This window comes from Schistocerca serialis, chromosome 12, assembly GCF_023864345.2.
Source record: "Schistocerca serialis cubense isolate TAMUIC-IGC-003099 chromosome 12, iqSchSeri2.2, whole genome shotgun sequence".
Lineage (NCBI taxonomy): Eukaryota > Metazoa > Arthropoda > Insecta > Orthoptera > Acrididae > Schistocerca > Schistocerca serialis.
The window spans coordinates 176,335,323-176,354,240 of NC_064649.1; positions in this window are offsets into that span (position 1 = coordinate 176,335,323).

Consider the following 18,918-nt stretch of genomic DNA (forward strand, 5'->3'; position numbering starts at 1 on the left):
CAAAACATAGACAGTATGAAGGGTCAGCCTTCTTCTACGTAAGTCGGCATTGTGCCTTTTGTATTTAATTCCGATGCAATATCTGCGTTTCGTCGTCAATAAGAAGGTCCAAGGTATACAGCAAACCTGAAGTGAAGCATCGGAATCTATAACTAGTGTCACAGGTATGGTTCAAAACATAGTCAGTAAGAAGAGTCAGTCTTCTTGTACTTAAGTCGGCATTGTGCCTTTTCTATTTAATTCCAATGCAATTTCTGTGTTTCGTCGTCAATAAGAAGGTCCAAGGTATACAGCAAACCTGAAGTGAAGCATCGGAATCTATAACTAGTGTCACAGGAATGGTTCAAAACATAGTCAGTAAGAAGAGTCAGTCTTCTTGTACTTAACTCGGCATTGTGCCTTTTCTATTTAATTCCGATGCAATTTCTGTGTTTCATCGTCAATAAGAAGGTCCAAGGGATACAGTAAACCTGGAGTGAAGCATCGGAATCTGTAACTAGTGTCAATGGAATGGTTCAAAACATAGACAGTAAGAAGAGTCGGTCTTCTTGTACTTAAGTCGGCATTGTGCCTTTTGTATATAATTCTGATGCTATTTCTGAGTTTCATCGTCAATAAGAAGGTCAGAGGGATACAGTAAACCTGAAGTGAAGCATCGGAATCTATAACTAGTGTCACAGGAATGGCTCAAAGCATAGTCAGTAAGAAGAGTCAGTCTTCTTGTCCTTAAGTCGGCATTGTGAATTTTGTATATAATTCCGATGCAATTTCTGTGTTTCATCGTCAATAAGAAGGTCCAAGGGATAGAGAAAAGCCTGAAGCGAAGCATCGGAATCTACATCTAGTGTCACAGGATTGGTTCAAAACATAGACAGTAAGAAGAGTCGGTCATCTTGTACTTAAGTCGGCATTGTGCCTTTTGTATTTAATTCCGATGCTATTTCTGAGATTCATCGTCAATAAGAATGTCGAAGGGATACAGTAAACCTGAAGTGAAGCATCGGAATCTATAACGAGTATCACAGGAATGGCTCAAATCATTGTCACTAAGAAGAGTCGGTCTTCTTGTACTTTAGTCGTTATTGTGACTTTTCTATTTAATTCCGATGCAATTTCTGTGTTTCATCGTCAATAAGAAGGTCCAAGGGATACATGAAACCTGAAGTGAAGCATCGGAATTTACAACTAGTGTCACAGGATTGGTTCAAAACATAGACAGTTAGAAGAGTCAGTCTTCTTGTACCTAAGTCGGCATTGTGCCTTTTGTATTTCATTCCGATGCAATTTCTGTGTTTCATCGTCAATAAGACGGTCAGAGGGATACAGTAAACCTGAAAAGAAGCATCGGAATCTATAACTAGTGTCACAGGAATGGTTCAAACATAGTCAGTAAGAAGAGTCAGTCTTCCTATCCTTAAGTCGGCATTGTGCCTTTTGTATTTATTTCCGATGCAATTTCTGTGTTTCATCGGCAATAAGGTCAGAGGGATACAGTAAACCTGAAGTGAAGCATCGGAATCTATATCTAGTGTCACAGGAATGGTTCAAAACATAGACAGTAGGAAGAGTTAGTCTTCTTGTACTTAAGTCGGCATTGAGCATTTTGTATTTGATTCCGATGCAATATCTGTGTTTCATCGTCAATAAGAAGGTCAGAGGGATACAGTAAACCTGAAGTGAAGCATCGGAATCTATAACTAGTGTCACACGAATGGTTCAAAACATAGTCAGTAAGAAGAGTCAGTCTTCTTGTCCTTAAGTCGGCATTGTGCCTTTTGTATTTAATTCCGATGCAATTTCTGTGTTTCATCGGCAATAAGGTCAGAGGGATACAGTAAACCTGAAGTGATGCATCGGGATCTATAACTAGTGTCACAGGTATGGTTCAAAACATAGACAGTAGCAACAGTCAGTCTTCTTGTACTTAAGTCGGAATTGTGCCTTTTGTATTTAATTCCGATGCAATTTCTGTGTTTCATCGTCAATAAGAAGGTCAGAGGGATATAGTAAACCTGAAGTGAAGCATCGGAATCCAAAACTAGTGTCACAGGAATGGTTCAAAGCATAGACAGTATGAAGAGTCAGTCTTCTTCTACGTAAGTCGGCATTGTGCCTTTTGTATTTGATTCCGATGCAATTTCTGTGTTTCATCGTCAATAAGAAGGTCCAAGGTATACAGCAAACCTGAAGTGAAGCATCGGAAACTATAACTAGTGTCACAGGAATGGTTCAAAACATAGTCAGTAAGGAGAGTCAGTCTTCTTGTACTTAAGTTGGCATTGTGCCTTTTCTATTTAATTCCGATGCAATTTCTGTGTTTCATCGTCAATAAGAAGGTCCAAGGGAAACAGTAAACCTGAAGTGAAGCATCGGAATCTATAACTAGGGTCACAGGAATGGTTCCAAACATAGACAGTACAAAGAGTCAGTCTTCTTGTACTTAAGTCGGCATTTTGGCTTTTGTATTTAATTCCGATGCAATTTCTGTGTTTCATCGCCAATAAGAAGGTCAGAGAGATACTGTAAACCTGAAGTGAAGCAACGGAATCTATAACTAGTGTCACAGGAATGGTTCAAAATATAGTCAGCAAGAAGAGTCAGTCTTCTTGTACTTAAGTCGGCAATGTGCCTTTTGTATTTAATTCCGATGCAATTTCTGTGTTTCATCGTCAATTAGAAGGTCAGAAGGATACAGTAAACCTGAAGTGAAGCATCGGAATCCAAAACTAGTGTCACAGGAATGGTTCAAAACATAGACAGTAGGAAGAGTCAGTCTTCTTGTACGTAAGTCGGCATTGTGCCTTTTGTTTTTAATTCCGATGCAATTTCTGTGTTTCATCGTCAATCAGAAGGTCCTAGGGAAACAGAAAACCTGAAGTGAAGCATCGGAATCTATAACTAGTGTCACAGGAATGGTTCATAACATAGTCAGTAAGAAGAGTCAGTCTTCTTGTACTTAAGTCGGTATTGTGTTTTTCTATTTAATTCCGATGCAATTTCTGTGTTTCATCGTCAATAAGAAGGTCCAATGTATACAGCAAACCTGAAGTGAAGCATCGGAATCTATAACTAGTGTCACAGGAATGGTTCAAAACATAGTCAGTAAGAAAAGTCTTCTTGTACTTAAGTCTGCATTGTGCCTTTTCTATTTAATTCCGATGCAATTTCTGTGTTTCATCGTCAATAAGAAGGGCCAAGGGATACAGTAAACCTGGAGTGAAGCATCGGAATCTGTAACTAGTGTCAATGGAATGGTTCAAAACATAGACAGTAAGAAGAGTCAGTCTTCTTGTACATAAGTGCGCATTGTGCCTTTTGTATTTAATTCAGATGCTATTTCTGAGTTTCATCGTCAATAAGAAGGTCAGAGGGATACAGTAAACCTGAAGTGAAGCATCGGAATCTATAACTAGAGTCACAGTAATGGTTCAAAGCATAGACAGTAAGAAGAGTCAGTCCTCTTATACTTAAGTCGGCATTGTGGCTTTTGTATTTAATTCCGATGCAATTTCTGTGTTTCATGGTCAACAAGAAGGTCAGAGGGATACAGTAAACCTGAAAAGAAGCATCGGAATCTATAACTAGTGTCACAGGAATGGTTCAAACATAGTCAGTAAGAAGAGTCAGTCTTCTTGTCCTTAAATTGGCATTGTGCCTTTTGTATTTTGATTCCGATGCAATTTCTGTGTTTCATTGGCAATAAGGTCAGAGGGATACAGTAAACCTGAAGTGAAGCATCGGAATCTATATCTAGTGTCACAGGAATGGTTCAAAACATAGACAGTAGGAAGAGTCAGTCTTCTTGTACTTAAGTCGGCATTGAGCATTTTGTATTTGATTCCGATGCAATATCTGTGTTTCATCGTCAATAAGAAGGTCAGAGGGATACAGTAAACCTGAAGTGAAGCATCGGAATCTATAACTAGTGTCACACGAATGGTTCAAAACATAGTCAGTAAGAAGAATCAGTCTTCTTATCCTTAATTCGGCATTGTTCCTTTTGTATTTAATTCCGATGCAATTTCTGTGTTTCATCGGCAATAAGGTCAGAGGTATACAGTAAACCTGAAGTGAAGCATCGGGATCTATAACTAGTGTCACAGGTATGGTTCAAAACATAGACAGTAGGAAGAGTCAGTCTTCTTGTACTTAAGTCGGCATTGTGCCTTTTCTATTTAATTCCGATGCAATTTCTGTGTTTCATCGTCAATAAGAAGGTCCAAGGGATACAGTAAACCTCGAGCGAAGCATCTGAATCTGTAACTAGTGTCAATGGAATGGTTCAAAACATAGACAGTAAGAAGAGTCGGTCATCTTGTACTTAAGTCGGCATTGTGCCTTTTGTATTTAATTCCGATGCTATTTCTGAGTTTCATCGTCAATAAGAAGGTCAGAGGGATACAGTAAACCTGAAGTGAAGCATCGGAATCTATAACTAGAGTCACAGTAATGGTTCAAAGCATAGACAGTAAGAAGAGTCAGTCCTCTTATACTTAAGTCGGCATTGTGGCTTTTGTATTTAATTCCGATGCAATTTCTGTGTTTCATGGTCAACAAGAAGGTCAGAGGGATACAGTAAACCTGAAAAGAAGCATCGGAATCTATAACTAGTGTCACAGGAATGGTTCAAACATAGTCAGTAAGAAGAGTCAGTCTTCTTGTCCTTAAATTGGCATTGTGCCTTTTGTATTTTGATTCCGATGCAATTTCTGCGTTTCATTGGCAATAAGGTCAGAGGGATACAGTAAACCTGAAGTGAAGCATCGGAATCTATGACCAGTTTCACAGGAATGGTTAAAACATATACAGTAAGAAGAGTCAGTCTTCTTGTACTTAAGTCGGCATTGTGCCTTTTGTATTTGGATCCGATGCAATTTCTGTGTTTCATCCTCAATAAGAAGGTCAGAGGGATACAGTAAACCTGAAGTGAAGCATCGTAATCCAAGACTAGTGTCACAGGAATGGTTCAAAACATAGACAGTATGAAGGGTCAGCCTTCTTCTACTTAAGTCGGCATTGTGCCTTTTGTATTTAATTCCGATGCAATATCTGCGTTTCGTCGTCAATAAGAAGGTCCAAGGTGTACAGCAAACCTGAAGTGAAGCATCGGAATCTATAACTAGTGTCACAGGAATGGTTCAAAGCATAGTCAGTAAGAAGAGTCAGTCTTCTTGTACTTAAGTCGGCATTGTGCCTTTTCTATTTAATTCCGATGCAATTTCTGTGTTTCATCGTCAATAAGAAGGTCCAAGGGATACAGTAAACCTCGAGCGAAGCATCTGAATCTGTAACTAGTGTCAATGGAATGGTTCAAAACATAGACAGTAAGAAGAGTCGGTCATCTTGTACTTAAGTCGGCATTGTGCCTTTTGTATTTAATTCCGATGCTATTTCTGAGTTTCATCGTCAATAAGAAGGTCAGAGGGATACAGTAAACCTGAAGTGAAGCATCGGAATCTATAACTAGTGTCACAGGAATGGCTCAAAGCATAGTCAGTAAGAAGAGTCAGTCTTCTTGTCCTTAAGTCGGCATTGTGCCTTTTGTATATAATTCCGATGCAATTTCTGTGCTTCATCGTCAATAAGAAGGTCCAAGGGATATAGTAAACCTGCAGTGAAGCATCGGAATCTATAACTAGTGTCACAGGAAAGGATCAAATCATAGACAGTAAGAAGAGTCAGTCTTCTGGTACTTAAGTCGGTATTGTGCCTTTTGTATTTAATTGTGATGCAATTTCTTTGTTTCATCGTCAATAAGAATGTCGAAGGGATACAGTAAACCTGAAGTGGAGCATCGGAATCTATAACTAGTATCACAGGAATGGCTCAAATCATTGTCAATAAGAAGAGTCGGTCTTCATGTACTTAAGTCGGCATTGTGCCTTTTGTATTTAATTTTGATGCAATTTCTGTGTTTCATCGTCAATAAGAAGGTACAAGGGATACAGTAAACCAGAAGTGAAGCGTCGGAATCTATAACTAGTGTCACAGGAATGGTTCAAAGCATAGACAGTTGGAAGAGTCAGTGTTCTTGTAGTTAAGTCGGCATTGTGCCTTTTGTATTTAATTCCGATGTAATTTCTGTGTTTCATCGTCAATATGAAGGTCCAAGTGATAGAGAAAAACCTGAAGCGAAGCATCGGAATCTACATCTAGTGTCACAGGATTGGTTCAAAACATAGACAGTAAGAAGAGTCGGTCATCTTGTACTTAAGTCGGCATTGTGCCTTTTGTATTTAATTCCGATGCTATTTCTGAGTTTCATCGTCAATAAGATTGTCGAAGGGATACAGTAAACCTGAAGTGAAGCATCGGAATCTATAACTAGTATCACAGGAATGGCTCAAATCATTGTCAATAAGAAGAGTCGGTCTTCTTGTACTTTAGTCGCCATTGTGACTTTTCTATTTAATTCCGATGCAATTTCTGTGTTTCATCGTCAATAAGAAGGTCCAAGGGATACATGAAACCTGAAGTGAAGCATCGGAATTTACAACTAGTGTCACAGGATTGGTTCAAAACATAGACAGTAAGAAGAGTCAGTCTTCTTGTACCTAAGTCGGCATTGTGCCTTTTGTATTTCATTACGATGCAATTTCTGTGTTTCATCGTCAATAAGACGGTCAGAGGGATACAGTAAACCTGAAAAGAAGCATCGGAATCTATAACTAGTGTGACAGGAATGGTTCAAACATAGTCAGTAAGAAGAGTCAGTCTTCTTGTCCTTAAGTCGGCATTGTGCCTTTTGTATTTAATTCCGATGTAATTTCTGTGTTTCATCGGCAATAAGGTCAGAGGGATACAGTAAACCTGATGTGAAGCATCGGAATCTACACTCCTGGAAATGGAAAAAAGAACATATTGACACCGGTGTGTCAGACCCACCATACTTGCTCCGGACACTGCGAGAGGGCTGTACAAGCAATGATCACACGCACGGCACAGCGGACACACCAGGAACCGCGGTGTTGGCCGTCGAATGGCGCTAGCTGTGCAGCATTTGTGCACCGCCGCCGTCAGTGTCAGCCAGTTTGCCGTGGCATACGGAGCTCCATCGCAGTCTTTAACACTGGTAGCATGCCGCGACAGCGTGGACGTGAACCGTATGTGCAGTTGACGGACTTTGAGCGAGGGCGTATAGTGGGCATGCGGGAGGCCGGGTGGACGTACCGCCGAATTGCTCAACACGTGGGGCTTGAGGTCTCCACAGTACATCGATGTTGTCGCCAGTGGTCGGCGGAAGGTGCACGTGCCCGTCGACCTGGGACCGGACCGCAGCGACGCACGGATGCACGCCAAGACCGTAGGATCCTACGCAGTGCCGTAGGGGACTGCATCGCCACTTCCCAGCAAATTAGGGACACTGTTGCTCCTGGGGTATCGGCGAGGACCATTCGCAACCGTCTCCATGAAGCTGGGCTACGGTCCCGCACACCGTTAGGCCGTCTTCCGCTCACGCCCCAACATCGTGCAGCCCGCCTCCAGTGGTGTCGCGACAGGCGTGAATGGAGGGACGAATGGAGACGTGTCGTCTTCAGCGATGAGAGTCGCTTCTGCCTTGGTGCCAATGATGGTCGTATGCGTGTTTGGCGCCGTGCAGGTGAGCGCCACAATCAGGACTGCATACGACCGAGGCACACAGGGCCAACACCCGGCATCATGGTGTGTGGAGCGATCTCCTACACTGGCCGTACACCACTGGTGATCGTCGAGGGGACACTGAATAGTGCACGGTACATCCAAACCGTCATCGAACCCATCGTTCTACCATTCCTAGACCGGCAAGGGAACTTGCTGTTCCAACAGGACAATGCACGTCCGCATATATTCCGTGCCACCCAACGTGCTCTAGAAGGTGTAAGTCAACTATCCTGGCCAGCAAGATCTCCGGATCTGTCCCCCATTGAGCATGTTTGGGACTGGAAGAAGCGTCGTCTCACGCGGTCTGCACGTCCAGCACGAACGCTGGTCCAACTGAGGTGCCAGATGGAAATGGCATGGCAAGCCGTTCCACAGGACTACATCCAGCATCTCTACAATCGTCTCCATGGGAGAATAGCAGCCTGCATTGCTGCGAGAGGTGGATATACACTGTACTAGTGCCGACATTGTGCATGCTCTGTTGCCTGTGTCTATGTGCCTGTGGTTCTGTCAGTGTGATCTTGTGATGTATCTGACCCCAGGAATGTGTCAATAAAGTTTCCCCTTCCTGGGACAATGAATTCACGGTGTTCTTATTTCAATTTCCAGGAGTGTATATCTAGTGTCACAGGAATGGTTCAAAACATAGACAGTAGGAAGAGTCAGTCTTCTTGTACTTAAGTCGGCATTGAGCATTTTGTATTTGATTCCGATGCAATATCTGTGTTTCATCGTCAATAAGAAGGTCAGAGGGATACAGTAAACCTGAAGTGAAGCATCGGAATCTATAACTAGTGTCACACGAATGGTTCAAAACATAGTCAGTAAGAAGAGTCAGTCTTCTTGTCCTTAAGTCGGCATTGTGCCTTTTGTATTTAATTCCGATGCAATTTCTGTGTTTCATCGGCAATAAGGTCAGAGGGATACAGTAAACCTGAAGTGATGCATCGGCATCTATAACTAGTGTCACAGGTATGGTTCAAAACATAGACAGTAGGAAGAGTCAGTCTTCTTGTACTTAAGTCGGCATTGTGCCTTTTGTATTTAGATCCGATGCAATTTCTGTGTTTCATCCTCAATAAGAAGGTCAGAGGGATACAGTATACCTGAAGTGAAGCATCGTAATCCAAAACTAGTGTCACAGGAATGGTTCAAAACATAGACAGTATGAAGGGTCAGCCTTCTTCTACTTAAGTCGGCATTGTGCCTTTTGTATTTAATTCCGATGCAATATCTGCGTTTCGTCGTCAATAAGAAGGTCCAAGGTATACAGCAAACCTGAAATGAAGCATCGGAATCTATAACTAGTGTCACAGGAATGGTTCAAAACATAGTCAATAAGAAGAGTCAGTCTTCTTGTACTTAAGTCGGCATTGTGCCTTTTCTATTTAATTCCAATGCAATTTCTGAGTTTCGTCGTCAATAAGAAGGTCCAAGGTATACAGCAAACATGAAGTGAAGCATCGGAATCTATAACTAGTGTCACAGGAATGGTTCAAAACATAGTCAGTAAGAAGAGTCAGTCTTCTTGTACTTAAGTCGGCATTGTGCCTTTTCTATTTAATTCCGATGCAATTTCTGTGTTTCTTCGTCAATTAGAAGGTCCAAGGGATACAGTAAACCTGGAGTGAAGCATCGGAATCTGTAACTAGTGTCAATGGAATGGTTCAAAACATAGACAGTAAGAAGAGTCGGTCTTCTTGTACTTAAGTCGGCATTGTGCCTTTTGTATTTAATTCCGATGCTATTTCTGAGTTTCATCGTCAATAAGAAGGTCAGAGGGATACAGTAAACCTGAAGTGAAGCATCGGAATCTATAACTAGTGTCACAGGAATGGCTCAAAGTATAGTCAGTAAGAAGAGTCAGTCTTCTTGTCCTTAAGTCGGCATTGTGCCTTTTGTATATAATTCCGATGCAATTTCTGTGTTTCATCGTCAATAAGAAGGTCCAAGGGATATAGTAAACCTGCAGTGAAGCATCGGAATCTATAACTAGTGTCACAGGAAAGGATCAAATCATAGACAGTAAGAAGAGTCAGTCTTCTGGTACTTAAGTCGGTATTGTGCCTTTTGTATTTAATTGTGATGCAATTTCTTTGTTTCATCGTCAATAAGAATGTCGAAGGGATACAGTAAACCTGAAGTGAAGCATCGGAATCTATAACTAGTATCACAGGAATGGCTCAAATCATTGTCAATAAGAAGAGTCGGTCTTCATGTACTTAAGTCGGCATTGTGCCTTTTGTATTTAATTTTGATGCAATTTCTGAGTTTCATCGTCAATAAGAAGGTACAAGGGATACAGTAAACCTGAAGTGAAGCGTCGGAATCTATAACTAGTGTCACAGGAATGGTTCAAAACATAGACAGTTGGAACAGTCAGTGTTCTTGTACTTAAGTCGGCATTGTGCCTTTTGTATTTAATTCCGATGCAATTTCTGTGTTTCATCGTCAATAAGAAGGTCCAAGTGATAGAGAAAAACCTGAAGCGAAGCATCGGAATCTACATCTAGTGTCACAGGATTGGTTCAAAACATAGACAGTAAGAAGAGTCGGTCATCTTGTACTTAAGTCGGCATTGTGCCTTTTGTATTTAATTCCGATGCTATTTCTGAGTTTCATCGTCAATAAGAATGTCGAAGGGATACAGTAAACCTGAAGTGAAGCATCGGAATCTATAACTAGTATCACAGGAATGGCTCAAATCATTGTCAATTAGAAGAGTCGGTCTTCTTGTATTTTAGTCGCCATTGTGACTTTTCTATTTAATTCCGATGCAATTTCAGTGTTTCATCGTCAACAAGAAGGTCCAAGGGATACATGAAACCTGAAGTGAAGCATCGGAATTTACAACTAGTGTCACAGGATTGGTTCAAAACATAGACAGTAAGAAGAGTCAGTCTTCTTGTCCCTAAGTCGGCATTGTGCCTTTTGTATTTCATTCCGATGCAATTTCTGTGTTTCATCGTCAATAAGACGGTCAGAGGGATACAGTAAACCTGAAAAGAAGCATCGAAATCTATAACTAGTGTCACAGGAATGGTTCAAACATAGTCAGTAAGAAGAGTCAGTCTTCTTGTCCTTAAGTCGGCATTGTGCCTTTTGTATTTAATTCCGATGCAATATCTGTGTTTCATCGTCAATAAGAAGGTCAGAGGGATACAGTAAACCTGAAGTGAAGCATCGGAATCTATAACTAGTGTCACAGGAATGGTTTTAAACATAGACAGTAGGAAGAGTCAGTCTTCTTGTACTTAAGTCGGCATTGAGCATTTTGTATTTGATTCCGATGCAATATCTGTGTTTCATCGTCAATAAGAAGGTCAGAGGGATACAGTAAACCTGAAGTGAAGCATCGGAATCTATAACTAGTGTCACACGAATGGTTCAAAACATAGTTAGTAAGAAGAGTCAGTCTTCTTGTCCTTAAGTCGGCATTGTGCCTTTTGTATTTAATTCCGATGCAATTTCTGTGTTTCATCGGCAATAAGGTCAGAGGGATACAGTAAACCTGAAGTGATGCATCGGGATCTATAACTAGTGTCACAGGTATGGTTCAAAACATAGACAGTAGCAAGAGTCAGTCTTCTTGTACTTAAGTCGGAATTGTGCCTTTTGTATTTAATTCCGATGCAATTTCTGTGTTTCATCGTCAATAAGAGGGTCAGAGGGATATAGTAAACCTGAAGTGAAGCATCGGAATCCAAAACTAGTGTCACAGGAATGGTTCAAAGCATAGACAGTATGAAGAGTCAGTCTTCTTCTACGTAAGTCGGCATTGTGCCTTTTGTATTTGATTCCGATGCAATTTCTGTGTTTCATCGTCAATAAGAAGGTCCAAGGTATACAGCAAACCTGAAGTGAAGCATCGGAAACTATAACTAGTGTCACAGGAATGGTTCAAAACATAGTCAGTAAGAAGAGTCAGTCTTCTTGTACTTAAGTTGGCATTGTGCCTTTTCTATTTAATTCCGATGCAATTTCTGTGTTTCATGGTCAATAAGAAGGTCCAAGGGTAACAGTAAACCTGAAGTGAAGCATCGGAATCTATAACTAGGGTTACAGGAATGGTTCCAAACATAGACAGTACAAAGAGTCAGTCTTCTTGTACTTAAATCGGCATTGTGGCTTTTGTATTTAATTCGATGCAATTTCTGTGTTTCATCGCCAATAAGAAGGTCAGAGAGATACAGTAAACCTGAAGTGAAGCAACGGAATCTATAACTAGTGTCACAGGAATGGTTCAAAATATAGTCAGCAAGAAGAGTCAGTCTTCTTGTACTTAAGTCGGCAATGTGCCTTTTGTATTTTATTCCGATGCAATTTCTGTGTTTCATCGTCAATTAGAAGGTCAGAGGGATACAGTAAACCTGAAGTGAAGCATCGGAATCCAAAACTAGTGTCACAGGAATGGTTCAAACATAGACAGTAGGAAGAGTCAGTCTTCTTGTACGTAAGTCGGCATTGTGCCTTTTGTTTTTAATTCCGATGCAATTTCTGTGTTTCATCGTCAATCAGAAGGTCCAAGGGAAACAGCAAACCTGAAGTGAAGCATCGGAATCTATAACTAGTGTCACAGGAATGGTTCATAACATAGTCAGTAAGAAGAGTCAGTCTTCTTGTACTTAAGTCGGCATTGTGCTTTTTCTATTTAATTCCGATGCAATTTCTGTGTTTCATCGTCAATAAGAAGGTCCAATGTATACAGCAAACCTGAAGTGAAGCATCGGAATCTATAACTAGTGTCACAGGAATGGTTCAGAGCATAGTCAGTAAGAAAAGTCTTCTTGTACTTAAGTCTGCATTGTGCCTTTTCTATTTAATTCCGATGCAATTTCTGTGTTTCATCGTCAATAAGAAGGTCCAAGGGATACAGTAAACCTGGAGTGAAGCATCGGAATCTATAACTAGTGTCACAGGAATGGTTCAAAACATAGACAGTAGGAAGAGTCAGTCTTCTTGTACGTAAGTCGGCATTGAGCATTTTGTGTTTCATTCCGATGCAATTTCTGTGTTTCAGCGTCTATAACAAGGTCCAAGGGATACAGTAAACCTGAAGTGAAGCATCGGAATCTATAACTAGTGTCACAGGAATGGTTCAAACATAGTCAGTAAGAAGAGTCAGTCTTCTTGTCCTTAAATTGGTATTGTGCCTTTTGTATTTAATTCCGATGCAATTTCTGTGTTTCATTGGCAATAAGGTCAGAGGGATACAGTAAGCCTGAAGTGAAGCATCGGAATCTATATCTAGTGTCACAGGAATGGTTCAAAACATAGACAGTAGGAAGAGTCAGTCTTCTTGTACGTAAGTCGGCATTGAGCATTTTGTATTTAATTATGATGCAATTTCTGTGTTTCATCGGCAATAAGGTCAGAGGGATACAGTAAACCTGAAGTGAAGCATCGGAATCTATATCTAGTGTCACAGGAATGGATCAAAACATAGACAGTAGGAAGAGTCAGTCTTCTTGTACTTAAGTCGGCATTGAGCATTTTGTATTTGATTCCGATGGAATATCTGTGTTTCATCGTCAATAAGAAGGTCAGAGGGATACAGTAAACCTGAAGTGAAGCATCGGAATCTATAACTAGTGTCACACGAATGGTTCAAAACATAGTCAGTAAGAAGAATCAGTCTTCTTACCCTTAATTCGGCATTGTTCCTTTTGTATTTAATTCCGATGCAATTTCTGTGTTTCATCGGCAATAAGGTCAGAGGTATACAGTAAACCTGAAGTGAGGCATCGGGATCTATAACTAGTGTCACAGGTATGGTTCAAAACATAGACAGTAGGAAGAGTTAGTCTTCTTGTACTTAAGTCGGCATTGTGCCTTTTGTATTTAGATCCGATGCAATTTCTGTGTTTCATCCTCAATAAGAAGGTCAGAGCGATACAGTAAACGTGAAGTGAAGCATCGTAATCCAAAACTAGTGTCACAGGAATGGTTCAAAACATAGACAGTATGATGGGTCAGCCTTCTTCTACGTAAGTCGGCATTGTGCCTTTTGTATTTAATTCCGCTGCAATATCTGCGTTTCGTCGTCAATAAGAAGGTCCAAGGTATACAGCAAACCTGAAGTGAAGCATCGGAATCTATAACTAGTGTCACAGGAATGGTTCAAAGCATAGTCAGTAAGAAGAGTCAGTCTTCTTGTACTTAAGTCGGCATTGTGCCTTTTCTATTTAATTCCAATGCAATTTCTGTGTTTCGTCGTCAATAATAAGGTCCAAGGTATACAGCAAACCTGAAGTGAAGCATCGGATCTATAACTAGTGTCACAGGAATGGTTCAAAACATAGTCAGTAAGAAGAGTCAGTCTTCTTGTACTTAAGTCGGCATTGTGCCTTTTCTATTTAATTCCGATTCAATTTCTGTGTTTCATCGTCAATAAGATGGTCCAAGGGATACAGTAAACCTGGAGTGAAGCATCGGAATCTGTAACTAGTGTCAATGGAATGGTTCAAAACATAGACAGTAAGAAGAGTCGGTCTTCTTGTACTTAAGTCGGCATTGTGCCTTTTGTATTTAATTCCGATGCTATTTCTGAGTTTCATCGTCAATAAGAAGGTCAGAGGGATACAGTAAACCTGAAGTGAAGCATCGGAATCTATAACTAGTGTCACAGGAATGGCTCAAAGCATAGTCAGTAAGAAGAGTCAGTCTTCTTGTCCTTAAGTCGGCATTGTACCTTTTGTATATAATTCCGATGCAATTTCTGTGTTTCATCGTCAATAAGAAGGTCCAAGGGATATAGTAAACCTGCAGTGAAGCATCGGAATCTATAACTAGTGTCACAGGAAAGGATCAAATCATAGACAGTAAGAAGAGTCAGTCTTCTGGTACTTAAGTCGGTATTGTGCCTTTTGTATTTAATTGTGATGCAATTTCTTTGTTTCATCGTCAATAAGAATGTCGAAGGGATACAGTAAACCTGAAGTGAAGCATCGGAATCTATAACTAGTATCACAGGAATGGCTCAAATCATTGTCAATAAGAAGAGTCGGTCTTCATGTACTTAAGTCGGCATTGTGCCTTTTGTATTTAATTTTGATGCAATTTCTGTGTTTCATCGTCAATAAGAAGGTACAAGGGATACAGTAAACCTGAAGTGAAGCGTCGGAATCTATAACTAGTGTCACAGGAATGGTTCAAAACATAGACAGTTGGAAGAGTCAGTGTTCTTGTACTTAATTCGGCAATGTGCCTTTTGTATTTAATTCCGATGCAATTTCTGTGTTTCATCGTCAATAAGAAGGTCCAAGGGATAGAGAAAAACCTGAAGCGAAGCATCGGAATCTACATCTAGTGTCACAGGATTGGTTCAAAACATAGACAGTAAGAAGAGTCGGTCATCTTGTACCTAAGTCGGCATTGTGCCTTTTGTATTTAATTCCGACGCTATTGCTGAGTTTCATTGTCAATAAGAATGTCGAAGGGATACAGTAAACCTGAAGTGAAGCATCGGAATCTATAACTAGTATCACAGGAATGGCTCAAATCATTGTCAATAAGAAGAGTCGGTCTTCTTGTACTTTAGTCGCCATTGTGACTTTACTATTTAATTCCGACGCAATTTCTGTGTTTCATCGTCAATAAGAAGGTCCAAGGGAAACATGAAACCTGAAGTGAAGCATCGGAATTTACAACTAGTGTCACAGGATTGGTTCAAAACATAGACAGTAAGAAGAGTCAGTCTTCTTGTACCTAAGTCGGCATTGTGCTTTTTGTATTTCATTCCGATGCAATTTCTGTGTTTCATCGTCAATAAGACGGTCAGAGGGATACAGTAAACCTGAAAAGAAGCATCGGAATCTATAACTAGTGTCACAGGATTGGTTCAAACATAGTCAGTAAGAAGAGTCAGTCTTCTTGTCCTTAAGTCGGCATTGTGCCTTTTGTATTTAATTCCGATGCAATTTCTGTGTTTCATCGGCAATAAGGTCAGAGGGATACAGTAAACCTGAAGTGAAGCATCGGAATCTATAACTAGTGTCACACGAATGGTTCAAAACATAGTCAGTAAGAAGAGTCAGTCTTCTTGTCCTTAAGTCGGCATTGTGCCTTTTGTATTTAATTCCGATGCAATTTCTGTGTATCATCGGCAATAAGGTCAGAGGGATACAGTAAACCTGAAGTGATGCATCGGGATCTATAACTAGTGTCACAGATATGGTTCAAAACATAGACAGTAGCAAGAGTCAATCTTCTTGTACTTAAGTCGGAATTGTGCCTTTTGTATTTAATTCCGATGCAATTTCTGTGTTTCATCGTCAATAAGAAGGTCAGAGGGATATAGTAAACCTGAAGTGAAGCATCGGAATCCAAAACTAGTGTCACAGGATTGGTTCAAAGCATAGACAGTATGAAGTGTCAGTCTTCTTCTACGTAAGTCGGCATTGTGCCTTTTGTATTTGATTCCGATGCAATTTCTGTGTTTCATCGTCAATAAGAAGGTCCAAGGTATACAGCAAACCTGAAGTGATGCATCGGAAACTATAACTAGTGTCACAGGAATGGTTCAAAACATAGTCAGTAAGAAGAGTCAGTCTTCTTGTACTTAAGTTGGCATTGTGCCTTTTCTATTTAATTCCGATGCAATTTCTGTGTTTCATCGTCAATAAGAAGGTCCAAGGGAAACAGTAAACCTGAAGTGAAGCATCGAAATCTATAACTAGGGTCACAGGAATGGTTCCAAACATAGACAGTACGAAGAGTCAGTCTTCTTGTACTTAAGTCGGCATTGTGGCTTTTGTATTTAATTCCGATGCAATTTCTGTGTTTCATCGCCAATAAGAAGGTCGGAGAGATACAGTAAACCTGAAGTGAAGCAACGGAATCTATAACTAGTGTCACAGGAATGGTTCAAAATATAGTCAGCAAGAAGAGTCAGTCTTCTTGTACTTAAGTCGGCAATGTGCCTTTTGTATTTAATTCCGATGCAATTTCTGTGTTTCATCGTGAATTAGAAGGTCAGAGGGATACAGTAAACCTGAAGTGAAGCATCGGAATCCAAAACTAGTGTCACAGGAATGGTTCAAAACATAGACAGTATGAAGAGTCAGTCTTCTTGTACGTAAGTCGGCATTGTGCCTTTTGTTTTTAATTCCGATGCAATTTCTGTGTTTCATCGTCAATCAGAAGGCCCAAGGGAAACAGCAAACCTGAAGTGAAGCATCGGAATCTATAACTACTGTCACAGGAATGGTTCATAGCATAGTCAGCAAGAAGAGTCAGTCTTCTTGTACTTAAGTCGGCATTGTGCTTTTTCTATTTATTTCCGATGCAATTTCTGTGTTTCATCGTCAATAAGAAGGTCCAATGTATACAGCAAACCTGAAGTGAAGCATCGGAATCTATAACTAGTGTCACAGGAATGGTTCAAAACATAGTCAGTAAGAAAAGTCTTCTTGTACTTAAGTCTGCATTGTGCCTTTTCTATTTAATTCCGATGCAATTTCTGTGTTTCATCGTCAATAAGAAGGTCCATGGGATACAGTAAACCTGGAGTGAAGCATAGGAATCTGTAACTAGTGTCAATGGAATGGTTCAAAACATAGACAGTAAGAAGAGTCAGTCTTCTTGTACTTAAGTGCGCATTGTGCCTTTTGTATTTAATTCCGATGCAATGTCTGTGTTTCATCGTCAATAAGAAGGTCCAAGGGATACAGAAAAACCTGAAGTGAAGCGTCGGAATCTATAACTAGTGTCACAGGAATGGTTCAAAACATAGACAGTTAGAAGAGTCAGTGTTCTTGTACATAAGTCGGCATTGTGCCTTTTGTATTTAATTCCGATGCAATTTCTGTGTTTCATCGTCAATAAGAAGGTCCAAGGGATACAGAAAAACCTGAAGTGAAGCATCGGAATCTACAACTAGTGTCACAGGATTGGTTCAAAACATAGACAGTAAGAAGAGTCAGTTTTCTTGTACTTAAGTCGGCATTGTGCCTTTTCTATTTAATTCCGATGCAATTTCTGTGTTTCATCGTCAATAAGAAGGTCCAAGGTATACAGAAAACCTGAAGTGAAGCATCGGAAACTGTAACTAGTGTCACAGGAATGGTTCAAAACATAGTCAGTAAGAAGAGTCAGTCTTCTTGTACTTTAGTCGCCATTGTGACTTTTCTATTTAATTCCGATGCAATTTCTGTGTTTCATCGTCAATAGGTAGGTCCATGGGATACATGAAACCTGAAGTGAAGCATCGGAATTTACAACTAGTGTCACAGGATTGGTTCAAAACATAGACAGTAAGAAGAGTCAGTCTTCTTGTCCTTAAGTCTGCATTGTGCTTTTGCATTTAATTCCGATGCAATTTCTGTGTTTCATCGACAATAAGGTCAGAGGGATACAGTAAACCTGAAGTGAAGCATCGGAATCTATATCTAGTGTCACAGGAATGGTTCAAAACATAGACAGTAGGAAGAGTCAGTCTTCTTTTACTTAAGTCGGCATTGAGCATTTTGTATTTGATTCCGATGCAATATCTGTGTTTCATCGTCAATAAGAAGGTCAGAGGGATACAGTAAACCTGAAGTGAAGCATCGGAATCTATAACTAGTGTCACACGAATGGTTCAAAACATAGTCAGTAAGAAGAGTCAATCTCCTTGTCCTTAAGTCGGCATTGTGCCTTTTGTATTTAATTCCGATGCAATTTCTGTGTTTCATCGTCCATAAGGTCAGAGGGATACAGTAAACCTGAAGTGAAGCCTCGGGATCTATAACTAGTGTCACAGGTATGGTTCAAAACATAGACAGTAGCAAGAGTCAGTCTTCTTGTACTTAAGTCGGAATTGTGCCTTTTGTATTTATTTCCGATGCAATTTCTGTGTTTCATCGTCAATCTGAAGGTCCAAGGGAAACAGCAAACCTGAAGTGAAGCATCGGAATCTATAACTAGTGTCACAGGAATGGTTCAAATCATTGTCAATAAGAAGAGTCGGTTTTCATGTACTTAAGTCATCATTGTTCCTTTTGTATTTAATTTTGATGCAATTTCTGTGTTTCATCGTCAATAAGAAGGTACAAGGGATACAGTAAACCTGAAGTGAAGCGTCGGAACCTATAACTAGTGTCACAGGAATGGTTCAAAACATAGACAGATGGAAGAGTCAGTTTTCTTGTACTGAAGTTGGCATTGTGCCTTTTGTATTTAATTCCGATGCAATTTCTGTGTTTCAGCGTCAATAAGAAGGTCCAACGGATACAGAAAACCTGAAGTGAAGCATCGGAATCTACAACTAGTATCACAGGATTTGTTCAAAACATAGAC